Source organism: Coptis chinensis, chromosome 1 (genome assembly GCF_015680905.1).
Source record: "Coptis chinensis isolate HL-2020 chromosome 1, ASM1568090v1, whole genome shotgun sequence".
Classification (NCBI taxonomy): domain Eukaryota; kingdom Viridiplantae; phylum Streptophyta; class Magnoliopsida; order Ranunculales; family Ranunculaceae; genus Coptis; species Coptis chinensis.
The window spans coordinates 29,196,174-29,218,497 of record NC_141456.1 but is presented as its reverse complement, the minus strand read 5'-3'; the positions used below and the strand labels follow the sequence as shown (position 1 = coordinate 29,218,497).

At 35.0% G+C, this 22,324-nt stretch overlaps 1 long non-coding RNA gene across 1 annotated transcript; it reads right to left on the bottom strand.

Moving 5' to 3' along the window:
• Nucleotides 1-7,393: 7,393 nt before the first annotated feature.
• Nucleotides 7,394-10,443, bottom strand: LOC147523345 (uncharacterized). Its single transcript, XR_015196296.1, has 5 exons — nt 10,134-10,443; nt 8,990-9,091; nt 8,224-8,268; nt 7,925-8,004; nt 7,394-7,535 (listed from the first exon to the last, which is right to left on the bottom strand). It is a non-coding gene; the product is annotated as an uncharacterized LOC147523345 (long non-coding RNA).
• Between the last annotated feature and the right edge of the window lie 11,881 nt (nt 10,444-22,324).

Sequence of the window (22,324 nt, the reverse complement as noted above, 5' to 3'; positions counted from 1 at the left end):
AAGTAGACGCGCAATTTTCTCTATTCGGAAAAACTACTCCTCTGTGTCATCACTCACAAATCACTCATATTGAGGCTTTTTGGTTAGATCTCACAGGATTGATAGTTTAAGTAGACTAACCGTGGGTTCCAGAAACTTACTACTATGTACAATCGATGATACTCAGTGCATGAATATTCATGAAAAGATGTAAAAACTATTGTGTACGTATTATCTTAAGTTTCTTAAAAATGAATTCTAATTCGAATGCTAAAGTGAGACTTCTAGACAATTTTCATCATTGAAAAGGAAACAAGACTTTGTCACTAAGTACATTTACTAACAAAAAAATAAAAACTATATACAGCCTACAAGTTGCCTAAGGTTTAAAGCACCCCCAAATTGAATGATGTTTAGCCCTCGAAGTAAAAATAGATAAAGAAAGGAATTACCTGAGAACCGTGAGAAAAATTAGGGCTGGATTGTTGGAACAGAAAGTTGTTGTAACATAATATATTATACATAAATAAACAAAGTAAAACAATAGCACACTATATACAATTAGATATATGTAAAATTCCCTACTCAAGTTTACCATCCAGGATGTGGTGATGGTATGACGTCTTCTTTAGTGAAATACATTTCCTTAGCATCGCGCCATAAGATAATGTTTTTCCAAATGGTGGCCCATTCTTGTTCACCAGATTCGTTCAAATGTTTCAATATCTTATCATCGTCCGGATAACAACGAACATGTCTCAAATACCATGCAGGATGTCTCCATTGCCTAAACCTTAAAGAACGAATGATTTTGTTTGCTGGGCACATAGAATCTACCTTGACCCAGTCATGAAAAGTAGCTGAAAACTGTGGGAAATGTGTCTTCATGATTCGACAAGCGGTTACAGGTAAAAGTATAAACTGATCCCGAACAGTGCGAGCTCGTTTCAGATTGGAGATAACATAGTTTAAGATATCAAAGAATGTTTGACCACCTTGAGCAAGCACATTGAAGACAACACAGGCAGCATTATTAGCGGTTGAAAAATGCCAATCTCCCATGATGTTCAGAAGGACAAACAACATTGCATTCCCCATGTTCATGGTCATGCTGGCTAAGGGAATGGTGGTGTCTAGCCATCTGCCTAGTTTAGTTCCTTCATCTTTAATTTCAAGACCATCACCGTATGCTGCGCGAAAAGCAGGCCATGAAAAGGAACGAGTAGAGTTTTGAAAAATGTATGGCCATGTTGTTGTCGGCTCGTGATATAGAAGGTCCAAAGTTAGGGCAAGCATTTGCTCAGAAAAGATATGGTGTGTGTCACTAACTTGGATTGTGAATCCGTCTAAGAAAAAGCCGTGAGCAGTGTTGAATGTTGGTGTTTCTCCCATATTAGCATAACAGTAGGCCGCCAAACTTGGAGAATAAGTTTGGTCAAGGCGAAGAACAAGGGAAGACCACCTGATGTTAGTGATGTAATCATGGAAATGAAAGCCATACGCATTGGAATCCATCATAGCCTGAAAGGATTGCTCAGGAATGAGTTTCAGAGATGCCATGCTTGATGAAGATGCTACGTGTGATGAAGAAGCCATATGTAATGGAGTAGAGCGATGGGTAATGCAAAGATTCCTGACAAACTATCAATCAATGTACGTGAGGAAACGTCCAAAATGAAGTATCCACGTTGCAAATAACAATGTGAGAGTCCTATCGGAAGGAAATCAAGTATGTCGCCCACACTTAATGGATAAAGATGTGTATAATAAAGAAAAATGTCCAATAAAGTTTGACTGAATGGATGATAGAGTATGGAAGAAGATAGACCCCTCCTGTAATCAAATTTAAAATAACATGTTAAAATTTGATTACTGGATATAACAATGTGAATTATGACAATCCTAGTAGGTTTAGCTTACAAAAGAAGACACAAAGATAACAACAATATTAATTAAAGGAGCACACGACGAAAAACTTAATTAATAATACTAATTTTAACTTATTTCATTTTGGGAAAGTTGAGTTTTTTGTTAAAACGAAGCTAACCTTTTTTTAAGAAGAAAATCATGGATCATGATGATGATGAGGATGGTGAAGATCATGGACAACATTATTCAGTTCATCAATTTGTTGGCTGATCTGAAGTTGAAAGACCCCCAGGTTGGCAGAGAGCGTAGTTTGATTCTCCATTAGGAGAGCGTGATTTTTCAAAGACTGAGAATGATTTTCCAAGATTTCCTCCTGTTCAATATCGTGCATTGCTTGACGTTCCTGGAAATCCATAAGACTTGTGATGATACTTTCTTGGCGTGCGTGTAGTTCCCGCATGCCTTGATGAAGAAAATGAATGCCTTCCATGGGATTAAAAATGTCTTGCATAGCATCTTCAGCAAAGAAATGTTCAGAGTTTGAGCTTTGGTCATCTTGTACATCTATCGTAGTATTTGGAGTCCAAAAACCAGCTTCGCAGTCTGTGTGAAGTACAGTAAGGCCCGCTTTTTGAAGCTGTATTTCTGGATAAACAGGTGGATAACCCCAACGCATCATAATTTTCATGACTAAAGTTGGCAGAGGTGCTAACCTTTTTTTGGGCCTGATAACCGAGTTCCAGAGATATTGAATTATGTAAAAATCATCCCTTTGATTCTACATAATCCAAAGTATGTGGATCGGAGTTGAGGTTTTGTCACTTCAGTTTTTTGTGATGTACCTGCCACATTGTGTCCTAACCAGTGGAGCACAACTCATTGATTATGTTTCAAAGATCGTTGAAGGACAACATGATGTCTGTTTTCGATTTCGCCATGAGGTACAGTGGCCTGTAGTAATTGTTTGACGGTATCAAAAGGTGAATTTGGAATATGGAATTCCGGGTTATTGATTGGAATTTGAAGTATGTCGGAGATAATTTCCCTAGTCAATTCAAATCGTTGTCCATGAGCATGGAAATAGAATTTACCATGTTCAGGTCCGCTAAATTGGTAGAACATCAAAACCAATTCTCTGGAATAACTCATTTCCGAATGATATAGAAGAGGCATCCATCCTCGACGTACAATTTCTGTGTCAAAATATGGAGAAAACAGGCCTTCATCAAAATTCTTCAAATAATTTTTCTCGGGCACTATCTTTCTTGGGTGATCCATTTGAAAGTATAAGTGAGGGAAAAATAGTGAAGAATGCGTGAAATGAAAATGGCTTGAACGATGAGATTTATAGCCAATATATGAGTCTGTACGAATTAGAATGCCACTTGCAGTTAGATACATAATTAATATGTGAAAACACAAGTGAACCATGTGTTGTTCTAACAACAACTATGGGTATCCATAATATGTCTTTCCATGTTGGATGTCCAATTAATGAGGTAGTAAATTGATAGAAAATGCCAAGGAAGGTTTCACAGGGCAGTTAGACCGACAGGTAATTTCTGAATTGATGATCATACCTCAATAATGGAGGATGGATAGAATAATTGAGCTGCGGGCACGACAATTTTTAGGTGTACTGTATAGCGTGCGCGATCTTCTATGAACTAATGAGTTGAGATTGAATTATTTTCGTGAGTTATTGATTTTTCTTATTTGTTATGGTTTTGATAATTTTTTTATGTTTATGATAAGGTAAGAATACAACTAATACACACAAATGTTAAATAGGGGACTTCTCCATTTAATACGTAGACCGTACAAATGGTTTGAGAATTATTTAACACACCATAGTAGTATGCAAAACGACAAAGGGAAATAGATAGGTAGGTTACATAGATTTAGATATTCTGGAGGATGTTATGCATGATTATTAACAGTATCACAACGATAAATACTGTTATCAAGACGACTATGAATGCCCCATCATGTTGCTCCTTTTCTAATTTTCAATTGGATCCATTATGTTGATGAAGATGAGAATATGTGAAAATGAAGTTATGGAGAGTGAGAGAATGGGATGAGTGAAAGGTGATGAGAAATGTCGGAATTTATAGGCGAAAATTTGACCGTTTGGATATCTGACCGTTGGGCGTAGTGAATAATTCCGATGAAATTACTTATTTGAATCAGTCTGTTGGGCCTAAAGATTAGGTCCAATGCATAAAGGAATAACTGATATATATATATGAGGAAATGGGATAGGCTGACACGTGGGTTGTCTCGCGTGATGGGGTTTTTAGCTGGACTCGTGATTTGTGTCGGGTTTGAAATTTTGGCCCAAGCCCAAATTAATTCCAGAAATTCCCATTATGTCCCGAAACTTCAAACGCGGAATTTCGATTCGTTTTAACTCCAAATTGAACGAATGAAGTGCTAAAATTTACAAGGGGAGATGAACGTGTCAACAACACCGGACTTCAAGAAGAAAACCATTACAGTAAAATCAAGCAACTGTCATATCGGCTCTGGAGCGAACCCAATCCCGCCAGACTGTGACTTAACTTTTATGTTTTGGGGGCCTAGGGTTCAGGACGGTACCATCCCTGACCAATGTGCAATGGTCTAATAATAATATTACCCTTAGTACATATGGTATAGCCTCAAACCGCCCCGAACTGCAATCAAATAGAAAACTGCTAGGGGCTGGCCTGGTGAAATCCATTGCCCGTGCGAACTAGGGAACATCCGATGGTGCACAACACGACTCTCTTTGTGCACAATGCTTAGTGCAAAGGTGAAAATAAAAGACACGAGTACATACATGTTGAGTCTTTTAACGTCAGATCCTCAAGATGAATGTGAGTCTTTTAACGTCAGATTTTCAAGACGAATCCAAACCTGTGGGAGCAACGGGCCGTCGACGAAGTTTATCCTATTGAGCTGGTGTCAGACAAAAATATACCTTATACCGGCTCATATTAGATAGTAATTCAAGACCTGGACAGAAAGGTGTTTGACAATTCATACACCACCCAATCCTTTGCGCACGTCGCTTTCAAGCAAAAGTACTACGACCATTACCTATTCGAGATGGGTGAGATTTACACCAAATGATGACTTGGAGTTTGCAAGGAAGAGAATAGAAAAGGGAAGATAAGGAAGGAGTTGAAGTTTTTGGTACCCATTGTTTACTAGAAGGTACATTTGCTCGATTATCAGAAGACATTTATACTCAGTTCTGAAGTAGAGTTTTGTGGACTAAGGTTGCGGTGCTTGCAACCACACACTAGAAGATTTGAGAGAAGAAAATAGAAGAGGGCCCGATTACTCTAATGGCGTACTTCCCCTGTCTTAAACACATGGAAGGAAGTACACCAGTGAATCTTTTAGTCTTTGTAGACTAGATCTTTTAGAAGTGTCTCTTCAACATCTGGAGAGCGCAACTCATGATAATGTTTAAGGCGTTGGCCATTTACTTGAAATTTGCTGTCATCATTTAAATTTTTCATAGAGATAGCTCCATAAAGGGTGATAGCAGAGACAGTGAAAGGACCAGACCATCGTGTTTTTAATTTTCCTGGAAAAATGTGTAATCTCGAGTTGTACAACAAAACTTTTTGACCAATTTTGAAATCTTTTCTTAATATGTGCTTGTCATGCACTATTTTCATGTTGGCTTTATAGGACTTCGAGAGATCATAGGCATCACTCCGAAGTTCCTCAAGCTCATTTAATTGCAATTTTCGCTTCTCGCCTGCCGCATTGGTATTATAATTTAGGCTTTTTATGGCCCATAGAGCACGATGCTCAAGTTCAACCGGAAGATGACAAGGTTTTCCAAAAATGAGGCTGTAAGGGGACATGTCTATAGGTGTCTTAAGCCATTTCGTATGCCCACAAGGCATTAGATAATCTGAGAGACCAGTCTTTTCTAGATGGATTAACTGTTTTTTCTAGAATGGATTTAATCTCTCTATTTGAGACTTCGACTTGGCCACTGGTCTGAGGATGATACAAAGTTGCCACTTTGTGAGTAACTCCATATTTCTTTACTAACAATTCAAAAATTTTATTACAAAAATATTTTCCCCCATCACTTATGATAGCTTTGGGAACACCAAATCGAGAGAAAATATTTTCCTTTACGAACAGAATGATAGTTTTATGATCATTAGCATGACATATCATTGCCTCAATCCATTTTGACACGTAGTCAACAGATACCAATATGTATAGAAAGCCATGAGAATTTGGAAAGGGACCCATGAAGTCGATGCCCCATACATCAAAAATTTTCACAATTAAAATTGGATTTAAGGGCATCATATTGCATTGAGTAATGCGTCCTAGCTGCTGGCAGCGGGTGCATGCTTTGCAATGCTCATGTGCATATTTAAACAATGTTGCCCAATAAAATCCACAATGTAGAACCTTGGCCGCAGTTTTCTTGCCACTGAAATGACCACCACAAGATTGTTCATGGAAGAAGGATAACACATCATTGTGTTCCCAGTCGGGAATGCAACGGCGTATCAGTTGGTCGGAACAATACTTGAAGAGGTAGGAATCATCCCAAAAATAAAATTTCACAGTGGATAAGAACTTTTTCCGGTCCGTACGAGTCCAAGATGAAGGGACCTCCTCGGTAACTAGGTAGTTTACTATATCAGGGTACCAATGAGAGGAAAAAACGGAATACAAGTGTTCATCCGGAAATGAATCACAGATTGGTTTGGCATCATTATCGACATCATTGACGAGTCGTGATAAATGGTCTGCAACCACATTCTCGCAACCGTTTTTATCTCTAATTTCTAGAGTAAACTCTTGCAAGAGAAGGATCCAGCGGATCAACCGTTGTTTTGCATCATTTTTTTGCTAAAAGGTAACGAAGCACCGCATGGTCCGTGTAGACTATTGTGGAAGAACCAACTAGGTAAGGACGAAACTTATGCAGGACTTATACAACTGCGAGAAACTCTTTCTCAGTGGTGGTATAATTACGTTGAGCTTCATTAAGAGTTTTAATATCATAGTAAATGACAATTGGCTTGTTCTCTCGACGTTGCCTTAGGATAGCTCCAATCACTACTAAAAAAAAGGCTTGTAATGACAGCTAAAAGCCATCATAAAACAGGTTTAATGACATTTTTTCGTTGAAGAAACAACTGTTATTATAGAGCCCGTCATAAAAGTTCACAAAAACCGTCATTAAACTTATGACAGTTTTTGTGAAACCGTTATATACTTCAAAGATTTCATGTCAAAAATTGACCTAAAAACCGTCATAATAGGCAGAAAAATATTGATTGTTACATGATAACCGTCATTAATTTTTGTACAAACATCATAATTTTCAGTAAAAATTGCCAAGAAACTTGTTCAGTTTGTGATGGTTTTGGCAAGGCCGTCATAACAAAATACATTTTTTGGAAAAAAATAATAATTTATACCTTGAAAATTGCATAAATCATTTAGAATGTATACAATCAAACTCCACTGACATGATCACCAATTAACATACTAGCCAGTTCGTGATCGATTCACAAAATAACATAATACATTACATTCAACCATCTCAAAAATTTACATACATTTAACTAAAAAATATCCACAAAATATGTCTCAATAAGAATGGTTTACATAGTTTGACTTTCAATCATCAAACGTTATCCAAACATCACCTGCAAAAAATTAAATTCCAAAATAAATAAATAAGAGTCTATCATGCAAAAAAAAAAAAAAAAAATCCAAGTTAACGGTAACTATGTTGCACCCTAAATGACTAAGGACCTAACTGCTAGGAAACAAAGTACATTAGGACCATTCTCAAATATAAGTCAAGTTTCAAGGCTGCACCGATTTAGTTGGGAAAAGAAATATAAAATAAAAACAAATGAAGAAGAAAGATGTTCACAATTCTTAAATTGGCCTTCAGGACACACAAACTTTGAACAGTTTAGACCACTTGCTAACATGGAATCTAATAAAGCTTATGTCGACAACCGAAATGCAGTACCGAACCCATTTATAAAATATTGCCCTTTTCTCTTCTAGTAAATAACAGTCGTACCTCCAGGACGTCAAAAGCAGTCCGCTTGGTCTCGGTAGTTTCAACTTGCATTGGTTCTGACCTGCTATTTATTCATTATGCTGCAATTAGGCAAGCATAAAGACCACAACAAGTCTTAGAGAAAAAAAAAATACTTCAACAGATTGGATATAGAAAACTAGAGTACTTCTACATAGCAATTCAGACCTTAGGACCAAAAACTCTAACATTCTATTCAGCTTGAATCAACCGTGATCAGCGTTCACAAACACAAAAACATTAATATAGAAACAAAGAGGATGGAGATAACAGGGCCTGACCTTCAACAAAAGAACAGGGAATTCTTTTATTCCGTTAGCTTTCACCTATAAAAAAATTAATCTTATCTCCGGTAAGTGTAGTTTTAAACAAATTGATCTCATCTCTAGTAAGTCTAATTTATCAAACACATACAAAATCGCAATGAAACTCTCTATTCATAGCAACTCTCATATTCATAATTACCATTGTTGAAAGAACATTGTTCATATATATATATATATATATATATATATATATATATATATATATATATATAGTTTATCAAAAATAATAATGGAACTACCAAGCATCCTCTCTCTATAAATCATCTTGTTCCCTGTCACAATTTAACTTACTTTAGTAATCAGTTTCTAAGACCCTACGCTTTATCAAGGAAAAATGCTTGGCAAATTAGTTAATAGTAAACACTTAACATATATGGAGTTCTACCAATCCGATAACTCAATTCTCCAAGTCAAGATGAATGAATGATCCAATATAAACACCACCTAAAAGAACATAAATTAAAGTACATGGCCACTAGCCACAAGTTTTAAGGAGTTATAACTACTAAAACTACACCAATGTTAGTTAACAACACACCAGACTTGTGTGCAGTCTGCTTACTGAAAAGAAAAAAGTTACAACAAACAGAGTAGGTAACCTTAATTAATGAGATGCCCCCTTTTTTTTTAAGCAAAACCGGCCTAATATGTACACTAAGACACTTTGAGACCCATGATATAAAGAGTACAATAAAAACCAGAGTAGGTAGGCTCCACTCACACAAATTGAAGGGTACTTATGCTTCTGATTCACAACTATGGCATCCTCCCAAGCTTAATTAATCTAGCTAGCTAGGCAACACTTTATATAATCACTTTGTACCTGCACAAGGATAATTTTTAGTAAACAAAATACTAGAAAATTGTGTAGAAGTCCTCTCCCAGTCTCCTCACCCCTAAACAACAACCAAATAATCAACTGCATATATATTTGATTCTCATATAAAATGGAACAAAGAAATTTAAGTAGTTAACTTGAAAAATGAACATCCAACTGAAAATAGAATATAATTAAGGCATGCCTGCATAAAACGCTGCAATCAGAAAATCCTTGTGAAGCAAGTTCAGCTTTCTGGATTTTTGCACTTGAATGAATAGCTAATTTTAACTGATTACAGTGCCCCATGACCCTAAGCCTTTTGTTCTTCCATGAACAACCAGATTGGAGTTGAAGCTATCAAACTATTGTTGGTACAAAAATCCTACGGGGACACCTAAAAGTAATTCAGTCACCGTAAAGCCCGCAAACGAACCTACTAACAACAGTTGAATCATACAAGTAAAGGAGTGCAGATGGGGCAATTCTCAATTAGTGGCAGAAAAATTCAATGAAACTTATGCATTCAATCAGGATTTACACTATCATGGTGTGCCATTTAGCATAAAACAAGTACGTAAATTACATTCTGATTTCACAGGTTCAGGCCAACCTATCAATCATGATTGCTCATTACACAAAGTTTCCATTAGGAATAATATTCAATAGTTAACTGCTTTCTCTAAGTGACATATTATTTAATACCAAAAAATCAAAACTTTTGTCTGGCCAAATTTGTAAACAAGTTGAAAGCTTGGCCAGTTTTTAACTATCAAAATGAGACAAGATATGATGTATGAGAGAATACATAATGTCATGAGAGTTTACATATAGGGGATAGCCAAAGGCCCAAAGCTGCAATGCAAATGAAGATAGCCTTGCTTATCAGAAAGCTAGGGAATATGGAGTCGCAACATATTACAATGAACAACCAAACACCAAAAAAAACATAATACTGTTGCATTTTTTCAGAGATGATTTGAACCTTATTGAAAACATAAAATTCGAATGCAATAAAACATAAATAAACTAATTAAGAAAGACTTACTTTTCCATTTCAAAAACGTTTGTTGTGGTAGTAATCAAGACTGATCCCTTCTCAAACTAGTTTAAGCGCTCGTCAATCAACACCAATTAAAGCGAAGAAGTGAGAGTGCGAGAAACCGATGAGAAGAAGAAAAAAAAAAGGCTTAACTTTAAGGGTTTGTGATGGAAGGGGAAGAAAGAGAAATTAACCCTAACATCAATACTGAATATCCGGCGAGAGGGAAAGATAATCGGAAAAATTTCATGGCAAGGGGAACTTCGATTTCTCATTCTTTGTTTCGTATGATGAGTCCATGATGAGTCCATCATTGTTATACTTGATTTTGGTTATGTTTTTTTCTTGTTGTTGAGTTTAATTGCGTTATACTTGATTTTGGTTATGTTTTTTTCTTAAGTTGTTGACGGTTTAATTGAAAGCCCAAAATTTTGGTGCTTTTTATTTTTTATTCTTTTTTAAAGTTGTTGACCGGTTTAATTGAAAGCCAAAATTGCAAGAGGGTTTATTCAATTGCTAACTTGACTGTTTTGGGAAATCCGTCCTAACACCATTATATTTTCTTGACACATATGCCATACACACGACATAATATTGTAACAGCCGTTATAAAACCATCATATTTTTTTGACGCTTGTGTCATACATGACATAATTTTGCAACAGCCATCATAAAAATATCATCAAAACACCTATCTTGACGGTTTTCAAAAAGACGTCTAGATAGATAAAAATCAAGCGTCATAATATGTCATTTTTTAGTAGTGAATAGCCTAGTCACTCGCGTTACACATTAATTCAAAAGGTTTAGACCAATCAAGTGGTTGAATTATAAGAGTTGTAGTCAGGGCGGATTTGAAGGTCTTTAAGGCTTGTTTGCAATTGAAAGTGAAGTCAAATACGACATCTTTAAGCAGGAGATTTGTTAAAGGTCGAGCAACTTTTGAAAAATCTTGAATAAATCTCCTATAGAATCATGCGTGTCCTAAAAATGCACATATGTCGTGAACTGATTTTGGTATAGGAAGGGAAGCAATTTTTTCAATTTTAGCTTTATCGATTTCGATTCCGTCCTTTGAAACAATATGACCTAGAACTATTCCTTTTGTAACCATAAAATGACATTTTTTTCAATTAAGAACAAGATTTTTCTCTTCACAACATACTAAAACCTTTTCAAAATTTGATAGACAGCTATCGAAAGAATTACCATATATTAAGAAATCGTCCATAAAGACTTCCATAAAACGTTCAATCATATCACTGAAAATGTGAAGCATACATCGTTAGAATGTACCAGGTGCATTGCAAAGGCCAAAAGACATTCGTTTATATGCAAATGTAACAAAAGGACAGGTGAACATTGTTTTTTCTTGATCAGCAAGATCTATGACTATTTGAAAATATCCTAAATAACCATCAAGAAAATAGTAATATGCATGACCCGCTAACCGTTTAAGCATCTGGTTAATAAAGGAAAGTGAGAAATGATCTTTACAAGTGACCGCATTAAGTTTGCGATAGTCAATGCATATTCGCCACTTCACTGGAATACGAGCGGAGATGCATTCATCTTTATTATTTCGCACAACTATAATGCCAGACTTCTTTAGAAAAACATGTACGGAACTCACCCAAACACTATCCAAGATGGGGTAAATAATACCTACATCGAGTAACCTTAAAATTTCTTCCCGTATCACATCCTTTAGGGTGGGATTTAGATGACGTTGAGGTTCACGTGATGTCTTGGCATTTTCTTCAAGATGTATGCGATGGGTGCATACATTAGGGTCAATGCTTTTAATGTCATCGAGAGACCATCTAATAGCAGAACGGTGTTCTTGAATGACCTCAATTAAACGTGATTCCTGATCGACAGTCAATTGTGATGATATGATAATTGGGTGACTACCATCCTTATCTAACTATACATATTTTAAGTCCAAAGGAATAGGTTTTAAATCAGGGGTGGGAGGAGTGGGTATTAAAGATTAGTGTGGAAAGTCATCCTCCATAGAGAAAACAGATTAATGTTCATCCAAGTCGCTTGATAGGGCGGTAGTAGGGTCAAGTAGTGGTATTGACTCTAATAACTCGTTTACATCATGTGAATAATCATCAACATCAAATTCAGAATCACCAAAGGAATGAAATTGGTGTACTTCATCGTCAGGAAAAGAGTTTGTTAAACATTCTTGTACAAGGGTGTCAACCAAGTTAACTTCACCATCATTTTCATTCTCTGAAATTTGTTTCATCAACTTGAACACATTAATCTCGACCGAAAGATTTCCGAAGGACATGGTCATAGAACCATCCCTATAGTTTATGAGAGCATTAGTAGTTGCTAGGAAGGGACGCCCTAATATTATAGGAATGGAGTCACAGGTAACTTTTGTATCCAAAATAACAAAATCGACGGGATAGAAAAAGTCTTGGACTTTTACAAGGACGTTTTTCACAATGCCTTTTGGATACTTAATGGAACGATCCGCTAAGTGTAGAGTCATCGTGGTGTATTTAAGCTCATAAGGACTTAGTTGTTTGAATAAGTAATAAGGAAGTAAGTTCACACTAGCTCCTAGGTCTAGTAGTGCAGTGACCATATATTTGTCACCTAATGTGCGTGGACTGTTGGTCTACTTGGGTCCTTATATTTGACTATACCATTGTATTCGGTGATTGACGGAAACTGTTCGATAAGGAATGTTTGTTGAGGAACATTTGTTCTCCTTTTTGTGGTGCACATATCTTTTAGAAATTTTGCATGTTTTGGCAATTGTTTTAGGGCATCGAGAAAAGGTAAGTTGATTGTCAAATTCTTAAAAGTTTCTCAAATTTCATCAAAATTTTCGTCAGGTTTATTCTTTGCCAAACGGGCAGGAAACGGTGCCTTAGGGCAAAATTTGGCATAAGGATTCGCTCGCTCATTTCCCAATTTTTGAATTGGTGACTTTGATAAACTCGGTGTTTCCACTGTAGGTTCATTATTGGGAGCAGATTCAGTGGAACCTCCAGTTACGTTTGTTTGATCATTTGGCATACATATTTGATTATCAACGGTTTTGCCAGAACGAAAAGTAGTTATGGCATTCACCTCACCTTGGTTTGGAGCATTTGTATTAGGTGCATTGGTGACTTCACAGGCAGTGTTCGCTGGCTTAGGGTTCGGAACTGCTTGGCCAGGAAACACGCCTTTTTTACTCTTTTCTTGTGCTAATTGTTGAAGTGGTTGTTAGATAGACGTTAGGATTTAGGATTGTTGGTTCATGTAAGCGAACAAAGTCTCGCTTGTCCTATCAGTAGCGAGAGGCATAGGTTGTGCAACAAGGACAAGTTCACGATTATTGCTGAGAAGTTGTTGATTATAGCCAGAATTTGGATTGGCTGGAACAAAGTTGCTGTTGTTTTGATAGTTATCATTGGAATTACTTTGAAACTGATTTTGACTTTGTTGGTATTGCTGATTATTTCCTTGGTGGTATGGAATAAAGTTGTTGGGTTGTCGAATAGGTGGATTTGCGAAACCTAGAGGAGCCATCTGTTGGTTATTCGGGCGCTAAGCAAAATTCGGATGTTGTCTTCAAGGTGCATTAGGAATGTTGAATGCACATGCCTCTTCCGATGGTTAAGTAGGGGGGCATATAACAAGGGACGTACAATATGCATCATGATGGTCAGGACTAAGACAAAGAACACATGGGGAGGTGTTAATGTTCATGACCTGTTGTGGGAGTTGATCATTTACTTGAACTGCAAGTGCATCTACTTTTTTAGTGAGGGATTCTATCAGATTTTTTAATTCGGGATTGGTTTTTACCTAAAAAATAGATGTAGCTTTTATAACAGTATCCTTAGATGACCTAGAAGAATCAGTGCTACCCCAATGTGTACCTCTTTTCGCTTGTTTTTCAAGAAAAGTATATGTTTCAGTGACTCCTTTGTCCATGAAGTAACCGCCGTTCATTATATCAAGAGTTTTTTTGATGATCGGATAGTCCATTAAAGAATGAACGAACAAGGACAGCGGTGTCAACCTGATGATGAGAACATTCTAAAAGAAGATCCGTAAATCGACTCCATGCTTCTGTAAAGGATTCATGAGGATTTTGGCGAAAGAATTGGATTTTTCAAGCATTTGATGGATTTTCTTCGAAAGTGTAAAATTGTAGCATGAAAGCTTGGACAAGTTTATTCCACGTTTCTATGGATTGTGGTTGTTGTCCTGCTAGCTAAACTGACGCTTTATCTGCTAAAGTGAAAGGAAACAACTGAAGCAAGAGTTATTCCTTAGAGACGGCTGGATGGTGAAATGTTATGGCGACTTGCTGAAGCCTACGGAGGTGATTGTACGGTTTTTCATGATCCAAACCATGATAAACAGGTAACAAACTAAAAACGTTGGGCGGAATTCGAAAATCACCGACAATATCCTTGAGTTTGATGCAGGAAGAAGGTCCTTCCTGTAATTAGGGGTGTTCATGTTCATGGGTCGGTTCTTATCGGTTTAGGTTCTGGGTCTATTTTTAGCAGTTCCTATCGGGTTCGGTTCTTTTGGGTTTTTTCTTATATTTTGAAAACCCGGACCCATACCCATTAATTAAGTCGGTTCCAGTTCCGGTTTCGGTTTCTTATCGGGTTATACATTTTTATTGCTAAAATTATTTTTTTTAGTTATATAACCGATATAAAAGTTGGTTTACGGCGACTATAATACTTGTCATCGATATTTTTGTCCTCTCATAAGAAGTAATGGTCCTAAATTCAATAATAATATTTGAAAGTTATCTAAAAATTTTAAATACATTCTCATACATTATATGTATGTATATATTTTAAATCGAACATATGTATATTATATTATACGTAATGCGTCATATATAGAATAAATACCACATGTACCACAATTGTTAGTTAGCATTACACGTATTCGTTATCTAATATATATACATGTAATATATCAAGCACGTACACGTTCATGCATTAGTTAATATAGATAGTGCATAAGTTAATTCATAGTATACGACTATACGTATAGACGTAGACACGTAAACATTATTATTAATATTTATAATACACATATTTAATGTAATATTATAAAAGATGCATTTAATAACACACATTCACTATTATGCTAAATGTTATATATATTTAGTATAATTTTATACCTAATAAATATAGACTATATATAATACTATATATAATAATAATGTTTGGGTTTGTTTTTATTTAGTGTAATATAATACTAAATTCTATATATCAAAATCAAACTAATCGGTTCCGGTTTCGGTTCGGGTACCCATCGATTTTTTACTATTTGGTTATAGCGGTTTCGGTTCTTTATCGGGTCGGTTCTTGAAGACCTACTTTAAATGGGTCTAACATTTTAGGACCCAGACCCGCTATAAATAGTTTCGGTTTGGGTTTGGGTTCGGGTAATTGGGTACCCATGCACACCCCTACCAGTAATGCACTATAGAACTCTGAAAGGGGCTTCTCAGCTGGTAGAGTTTCATAAGCCATAACGAATGAATGTAATGGTGGAAAGGGATCTTGATGATTTTTATTAATAGAAGAAGAACTACGCTGCGGTGATAACTTACGCAATTGCTTATCGTATTTTCTCCTATGATAAGTATGTTCAAATTCTTTATTATTACTAGACCTTAATCTCATACAAGCATAAAATGAGATCTTATGCACACAAGAAACGTAATATTACTTGAATTTTATTATTATCTGAAGCATTAGAAGTGAACAACGTAGGCCTAAGCTGCTGCTAACGTAGCAGTGAAGCTAGGAATACATGTGCATACACCAACAGCCGGGTCACAAAAAAGATGAGGGAGGATTTTCGTGCAAGCAAGGTTCTAATTAAGTAACCTTAATCTTTCAAGTTTCCTAGACACCGTTAGAATATGTTTAAGATTTATTTTTTTTTTTTTTTTTTTTTTTTTTTTTTTTTTTTTTAATTAAAATTTATGCAAGGGATAAAGCCACTACATATTAATATTATCATCATTATTAGTTAAAATTTATGCAAGGTTCTTATTTTTTTTTTATTTTTATTTTATTTTTTTAAATTTATGCAAGGGAGAAAGTACAATCATGCAAATATAACTCATACGTATATAATTTAAATACAATCATGCAAATATAACTGACTCATATATTACTAGATACAGTAACATGTGAAAATAATCTACTCATACGTATATAATTTAAGTACAATCATGTAAATATAATTGACTCATACATTACCAGATACAGTAACATGTGAAGATACTCTACTCATACGTATATAAATACTTATAGGCAAGGTTGTATCATCAATAAATATTTCGATACATACAGGCAAATACACATCAGTAATACGTATATGTAGACTAAGAGGCAAATATATATTATGTATACATATATCTACGTTAACAGGGGAATTTATACCACTAATGTTTTGCATAATAAATTGATTTTGTCAATACTCAGTGAGATTGCGAATATCATATAGAGAGCAGCTTCACCCCAAAGGGTTTAGAAACAACTTACCCAACTCAGATTTTAACCCTTGTTGGAATGTTCTCTTCTTTCATGACAAAATCAACTTATTAAACAACACAATTTTCTAAAATGATGATTTTGGAAGGGAAAACAATGAATTTTGATCTCAAAAATGACCACCACGGAGCGTAGCTCGATGGTGACAGAGAACTGTAGCCAAAGTTATGGCCAAAATACGAAAACACACTCTAATTACCATGTATAACTCATAAGTTATATATGCCAACATACAAATAACCACTCATAAGTTAATATATATGTTAAACAGTTATATATATATATATATATATATATATATATATATATATATATATATATATATATATATATATATATATATATATATATATATATATATATATATATTAACAAATATTCACATGATTCATACATATTTATAACATAATACGTAAATAATAGTCCATTACCTAAGATATATTATATAATATATGTGAATCATATAATAGTCTATTAAAATTTGAAACCTGTTAGCTTCCCGCAAGTCTGCCAAAGAAAAGGAACGTGCACAGCAGGCTAAATCTTTCACAGTTAGCTTAGTTTTTGTTGTAGACAAGTTTCCAGGTCCTTGCAATTTGGAACCTGTAAGTGCAACAAAAAATCAGTATGCGGATCAGTAGAAAAATGCAGGAAAATTCGGAACAAGAAAAACAAGAAAAAAGCAAAATGAAATGAATGAAAGGATGAGAGTGGGCAGTTTCCCCTTGGAGCAATTCCAGTTTACAAGCACAGGTCCTTTGTTCTGCTTTAGCCCGGCAGTGGCGCCATTTGATATCCACACTTTGCGGTATAAAGATTTGGATTCTCTTTCCGTTTAGTGTAGACTCAAGCCCTTACTCACGTATCTTCGTGCGTTTAGTTTGAGTAGGAATTCGAACCAACCTAAAGTCTAGGACAACTTACAACTTTATTATACTCCTTAGGAAACTAGTGAGTAAGTTTTTATTGTGGATTTGCTAGCTAAGGTTTGTTGTGTTTTAAATCAAACTTTGAATACTAAAAATGCGAGACATAAAAAAAAACGGAAAAAATAAGATTTTTAATTTGTACTTTAAAGATAAGAGAAAGGTATAGGATTAAGCTACTCATGCAAGGCCTAGCTACAAGTCTTTTAGAAACATGTCACTACCATCTCAATCCCTAGTACAATATACCTATCTCTAAACATATCATGCTAGTATGTGGAATTGAAATGATCATTTCAACTCCTAGTTCTATTTTACAACAGTTGATCAGATATTGGTCAATCTCTGTCATTTTGGGACAGGATGAAAAATAGAACCTAACTATTTAAGTAGTGATTTTGGAATCCTAAATTTGTAGTCTGATCCTCACATGAGCATCATTAACCTTTCCCTTTGGAGGGTTTTAGCTCATGATCCTTGGATTATTTGAAAGCTACAAGATATATTTGTTAAAGAAAGAGAGAAAGAAGAAAGAACTAAAAAAAACTGATTACCTACGGAAATGATGAAGTTTATTCAAAAACTAAAAGTGTTCCCCATTAACACTATTACATGTTTTTTTTCATAAAACTAAAACTAAAAACTAAAACTACTAGACAAGGAAAGAAAAAGGAGTCCAAAGGTAATCAAGGAAGTAAATGGAGTGAATGCCTTTGTTTTGTTTTTTTCCCTCATCTTAGAGCATTCTCCCTACATCCCACGTGAAACACACATATACATTTATTTTCATCTTATCCACAAATTCAAAACAAAGTAACACCTTGCTTTGTTTTCACTATTAGTACATAATCTCATCTAGCCTCATTAATTTCATGCAAGGTGTCCATTTGTGCCAATAATTTGGCATTTTTGTCTTGACATGCTCCATGATTGGTGACTCATCTTTTCTTGTGGGCCTGGAAGGTGGGCCCATTGCTGGGCCCAGACGTCAATTTCTGCAATTTCTGGCCTGAGATAGAGTTAGTCATGCTGATCATCTGGACAGCTTACTTGCCAAAACCGGAGTCCAGGTTCAAAAGATATGAGCTCCGAAAGTTTGATGCTTCTGTGCATGTAATCCTGTTTTGACTTGATTATGTACTGTTTGAGTCTTTGGGCTTTAGTCCGGATTTGTTAGGCTTCACATGGGCTTGATCAGAAAGCTTATGTATACTCCCTATTCCGTGCTTAAATGTTGGCTTTATCATCATTTTTATATTAGTTGCTCCAACCTGCAAAAGCACGAAAATGCAATTATTTCCTGATTATTAAGCACAAAATTAGCTGAAATGTTATGTCTCTATGGGGTTTTATAGTACAGTTTTGGGTGCTTATCATATAGATTCTTTAAAATGTAGTTTAATCCTAGCTGAAATTTGGGTGAAATTGTTTTGGTGTTAAAAGATCTGTGAAATTTTGACGCCCGATCACTCATTATAATACTTCCTCGGTCTCATACTGACTATACCTTTTGTAGTATTTGATAAGCTTAAAATAACCCTTTTTACCTAATCTTAACTAATTACGCTAGGAAGAAGTAAAACAATATTATTCTACGTTTAGATAAAAGTTTTACTCTCGATTATCATGCAATAATTTGAGTATGAATTCGTTCCACTCCTAGTTGATTAGAACATAACAATTTCACTAATTTAAACAATTCAACAATAAATTTGGGTGAAATTGTTTTGGTGTTAAAAGATCTGTGAAATTTTGATGCCCGATCACTCATTATAATACTTCCTCGGTCTCATACTGACTATACCTTTTGTAGTATTTGATAAGCTTAAAATAACCCTTTTTTACCTAATCTTAACTAATTACGCTAGGAAGAAGTAAAACAATATTATTCTACGTTTAGATCAAAGTTTTACTCTCAATTATCATGCAATAATTTGAGTATGAATTCGTTCCACTTCTAGTTTATCAGAACATAACAATTTCACTAATTTAAACAATTCAACAATATGATGAGAGTAATAATTCTAATAGAACTAGTATGGTGAGAACTAATATTAAAGATATTTTAAATTAAACTATGGTAATTTAATACTAAGATGTGAATATAAAGAAGGAATTAGGGAGATTTAATATCCACCTTGATTAATCCATAACATGCTAGTATAGATTTTTATTGCAACCCTAATCTTTATGTTTTCACACAAGGTTCAACATAAAGGTTCACTGTGGTCAATATGCTAGTATTTTGGACAGTCAACTGAGTTGACTTACAGTCAAGAACCCGAAGTAGGACCAAACCCTAATATTCAAGCTTTTCTGGACCAAACCCTAATAAACAAACTATTATTAGGACCAAGACCTAAAAACCCCTAATTAAAATAAGTGACCAAAAATGGAGTTCTAACTAATCTCGTTTCATCGAGTGTGATTGCATTGACCATATGCAGTAAGACCTTAAACCACTAGGAATTCCCTAGTGGATGAGTTATAGCTTCGTGAGAGTTTTCAGAGAAGTTACTCACAAACTTCATTTATACTACCACGACTAAAAAAATAAAATTATTGTTTTCTTATTTATTCTCAGATTACTAGCAATGAATAAATAATAATCAATTCGAAATCTAAGCTAATACGTGCATAATAATCAATCATCTACGGATAAACATATATATAATGAACTATGCTATGAAATGTAATAACAGATCCGTTTCTGAAACTTTGGAATAGCGTCCTTAAGTAGGTCCTCACAAATATGTCAAGACAAAAATACTCTGATTTTTCCACTCAAGTTTTGCTCACTTCAGTGCACAGTGGGCACACTTTTCCTCACAAGCTCAATGACGTACAAGGAAGCCGAAGTTGATAAAACACATCTGCCACTTACTATCATACTAACCTATTCCTAATTAAGCTAGATTTCTTTATTAGGTGTTGTGGGGGTTAGGTTATGGTTTTAAGAATGAAGAAAATAGATATTCAAAAGGACAAGTCTAAGATAATAAGATCTTCAAAATATATAACTAGAGAAAACCTTGCTCTTACTTTGCTTCTACACTTTGTTTCCATCTTTAGCCATTTTGTTTTTGGCTTTTGACTCATTTGATTATGTTTTTGGAGTTCTAACTTTTTATTTTATTTATTTATTTATTTATTTATTCTTTTCTTTGGAAGGAAACTTTCATTTCTTTTCTTATTTGAAGCAACTAACAAATTCTTGGTTTTTCACAGGTCTTTCTCTTTTCTTTTCTTCATTTCATCTTTATTCTCAAACTCATTCAAAAATGGGTAGGCTGATTTTATTTTTATTTTGTTTTTGTAAAAGGGTAAAGGATTTGTGGTTTATGAAAAGCTAAAGAAAGGCTTAGAGGGGCGACTAACAGAAAATAATTTCATATATGTTTGAATTTTTGGCTATATCAATCCAAAAAGGGCCTAAATTCTCGCTTTGGATATGGTATAGTGATCAAGCAAGTGGACGTGTGATTTCTCTATTCGGAATTTACTTATCCCTTATGTCATTACTCAAATATTTCACTCATATAAGGCTTTTAGGCTATATTCTCACAGGATTTGTAGAATAAGTATTTTAGCCTAGATTTCAGAAACTTATTGCCAATACAAACATAGATGCTCATGCAATATATTTATGGAAAGATGCAATGACTATTACCTACATATTAACCTAAGTTTCTAAAAAATATTCTAATTTAAGAGTAAACATGAAACTTCTAGACTACTATCATCACAGAAAAAGAAACAATACCAATATTCCTAAGTGCATTGTATAAATACTTATTATTATTATTTTTTAATTTTTTTACTATAAAACAAGTGCAACACACACACACACACACACACACACACACACACACATATATATATATCCTAATAGGTGCCTTAAATTGCGTGTTTCTATGCCACCCCCAAACAAAAACATACTTTGTCCTCAAAGTATAGAAATAAGAAGGATAGAAAATACCATGGAAATGCGTGAAAATTTTAGAACACCTACAAAACAAATTTAGAACATACTAATATAGGTAAAGAAAAATAGACCCAACTCTTTATGAGTTCCACCCGTTATGGGAATAACAAAAATTAAATTGCTTGGGACATAAGCATACACTAACATAAAGTAAAACTTACCTCATATCCAGCACTAAACGTTGTCATCCCTTTCTATAAAGAAGTGAGGTTCCTTTGCATCCTGCCAAGCCATGATAATTTACCAGGCCTCATGCCATTTATCATCTACCTTTGCTAACCTGTTAAGCGCCACTTGGTCGGATGGGGTGTAAGGTGCAACCTAATTAGGTTGTAGCCTCTACCCCGGCTAAATTATTACATGGAAAGAGCGTATAATGCAATTGGTGGGTCTCACAATGTCAACCCCAACCCAATCCGTGAAACGGGTACAAAACTCAGGAAAGAAAAATAGCATTACGCAGAAACCAAGATAGGCATAAGAAGGTACTTATGCTTTATACTATGGGCTCGTGCTAAACTAGACACTAAGGTATGGGGAAGGTCATAGAGCATATGTCCCTCAGCTAGAGCAAGGGAGACGTCACAAGTGGCATTATTCGCAGAAGAAATATGCCATTCCCTTAAGATATTCAGCATGATAAAGAACATAATAGTTCCCATGTTAAGGGACAATCTACCAAGGGCTATGTTATATTGCCCTCGGTCCTCTACACGAAAAATCCCTGTC